Source organism: Musa acuminata, unplaced genomic scaffold (assembly GCF_036884655.1).
Source record: "Musa acuminata AAA Group cultivar baxijiao unplaced genomic scaffold, Cavendish_Baxijiao_AAA HiC_scaffold_1136, whole genome shotgun sequence".
Lineage (NCBI taxonomy): Eukaryota > Viridiplantae > Streptophyta > Magnoliopsida > Zingiberales > Musaceae > Musa > Musa acuminata.
In genome coordinates, this window is record NW_027021348.1 from 5,137,501 (window position 1) to 5,140,461 (window position 2,961).

The following is a 2,961-nucleotide window of genomic DNA, read 5'->3' on the forward strand; positions in this document are numbered from 1 at the left end:
GAGCGAAGCGAGAGGCAGCACCGTCCCTGCTATACGAAAGCCCCATCCAGCCCTGTGCCACCCGGGGGGTTCCAGGGTGCTGAGATGGCTGTCATTTTGCTCCGCTCACGACGGTCACCGTGCAACGCAAGAACAGGCCAAAAACTGGCCAAAACTGCCCAAAAACGGGCCAAAACTGGCCATTTTTGGCTGCGCGAGCGAGCAGCGAGCGGCGGACAGCGAGCGAAGCGAGAGGCATCACCGTCCCTGCTATACGAAAGCCCCATCCAGCCCTGTGCCACCCGGGGGGTTCCAGGGTGCTGAGATGGCTGACATTTTGCTCCGCTCAAGATGGTCACCGCGCAACGCAAAAACAGGCCAAAAACTGGCCAAAACGGGCCAAAACTGGCCATTTTTGGCTGCGCGAGCGAGCGGCGAGCGGCGGACAGCGAGCGAAGCGAGAGGCAGCACCGTCCCTGCTATACGAAAGCCCCATCCAGCCCTGTGCCACCCGGGGGGTTCCAGGGTGCTGAGATGGCTGACATTTTGCTCCGCTCACGACGGTCACCGCGCGACGCAAGAACAGGCCAAAAACTGGCCAAAACGGCCCAAAAACGGGCCAAAACTGGCGATTTTTGGCTGCGCGAGCGAGCGGCGAGCGGCGGACAACGAGCGAAGCGAGAGGCAGCACCATCCCTGCTATACGAAAGCCCCATCCAGCCCTGTGCCACCCGGGGGGTTCCAGGGTGCTGAGATGGCTGACATTTTGCTCCGCTCACGACGGTCACCGCGCGACGCAAGAACAGCCCAAAAACAGGCCAAAACGGCCCAAAAACGGGACAAAACTGGCCATTTTTGGCTGCGCGAGCGAGCGGCGAGCGGCGGACAGCGAGCTAAGCGAGAGGCAGCACCGTCCCTGCTATACAAAAGCCCCATCCAGCCCTGTGCCACCCTGTCACGACCTTAGCTGGTTTTGCCTAAGGCGTGCGGCACCCTCGTGCGTCCGTCCGCAAAGGTCAGCCTCCCCGAAGCCTCCCATTGTCCCTTAGGACCAACAAAAGAGAGAACGGGTTAAAGAGAACGCCTCAATCGGGATCCACAAGCAAACATGTCCGAAAAACACTTCATAGACAATGCAAATTACAAACAGACTTTACAAGCTCTGAATAGTGGCACAACAAAGGGTAAAATGGTCCATTACAGACCGAAAAGCTCTCGAACGTGTCCACATGACACAACCTTTATTTACAAGCCTAAAGAGGCCACCAACCCAACTAAAATGGGACTATTAAGCCTTCGGCCGCCCCTTTACATTCTGTACAAGGCATGAACATGCCAAAAGACAACGGACAGACATAAGCATTACATCCAACATCTTGTTTAGAAGTTTGTCCGTTACATTCTCCCCCACTTATCCCTTCGACGTCCTCGTCGAAGCCTTTGTGAACACTGCAACTCTTCGCCTTTGCTGAGTCTTCAATCTTCCGCTCCAGCTGCAATGCGCCTCCTGGCTCCCAGCTGCTCTCCGCTGCTGTTTCTGAGTAGTCGAACCTTTGATCCGCCATGCTGCTTCAACTCGCCAATGACTCTGACTCTGGTGTGGGGTTGGCTGAGTTGTATTGATCCTCGTTGATTCCTGCGGATCCACCAAATGAAGGAAAAGACCATTCTTACTGCGCCAGTTTCTCAAAATTTCCACATGCTGCTTGAACTGGGTGGATGCTTGTTGGAGCTTTAACGAGCATCGCCTCGCAAACTTCTGAAGTTTTGGGTCCTTCCTCCACAAAATCTGCTCATTGACTCTTCTTTCAGTTAGTTGTCACATCCAAGTAGGTTCGCATCACTTCCGCTTTCGATTGGCATTTCGTTGGGAAATGAAGCGGACAATCTACTCTCAGTAGCACTGATCACCGTTGGTGAGGATTTTGGCAACTATTGTCTTCCATTATCTTCGAAGGGTCTTTGAACTTGTGCAGAGCTCCTCTGCTGGATAGATAAGAGAACTGGGGTACTCGGTTTCGCCCATTCTCTTAAGAGTTGAGAAGGCAAAGGTTACTTGACTTCGCCCGCCTCCTCGAGGTTGTACTTCATGCATCGAGCTGGTTACTGGCCTTCGCCTGCTCTTTGCTCACACTTCTGAAGCACTTGAAGTGTTTGCACTCCTTGCGTTGAGTTAGCTACTGTGATTCACCTTCTCAATGCCATTGAACTTCTGGAATGCAGGAAGTTTTCACCCCAACTTGGAGTAATTCTCTGATAGATGAGGTCGCCTCTGGGATTGTACCGTCTTCTCCATCAACCCTGCCGCCTACTCCACTGAGTAGCAAAGGTACAGCACCACGTACTGCCTGCTTCGTTCCTTGGTCGTGCACTCTTGCATGACCCGAAGTCCTTCACTTACGGCTATCTTGATGAGAAACTTGTTGACACCGGTCTTACGAAGTTTCTTGGCCTCTGCCCTTCAGCCTTGTCTCGGTACTTGGAGATTGCTTCTGCATGCTCCACCTCCTCGGCCCCTTTCACGACCAAGCGCTCTCCCTCCGTGAGAGCAAGGGATCAATGACTTGCACGGAAGTCCCGCCTCTGCGGTACCATGGCGCTGCCATGCCCATGGCCCTACTATCCGTCGCTTCGCCTCTGTATCCCTTTCCTTCACAATCAGTAGAGATGTCTCCGTGGCACTCCTCTGAGTCCACCTCCATTCTAACTGATGCTTGATTTTGGGTAGCTAAGTCCCTCTGGACTCATCGTCGCTTCCTCGCCCCTTTCGAACTCCTGCTTCAACACCTCTGTGTTCTCCAAGCAGTCTGTTTGGTCGATGGAAAGACAGACTGCAACTCCCATGCATGGCCTCTGCCATCACATTGTAGGGTTTGCACCGATTCTGTTCTCCTTAGCTTCCTTGGTAGCAACGTTCGCTTACTCAACCTTATCCTCTGACTTGTCGGGCTCCCTTAAGCGAATATGAGCTCTGGAGCAGTC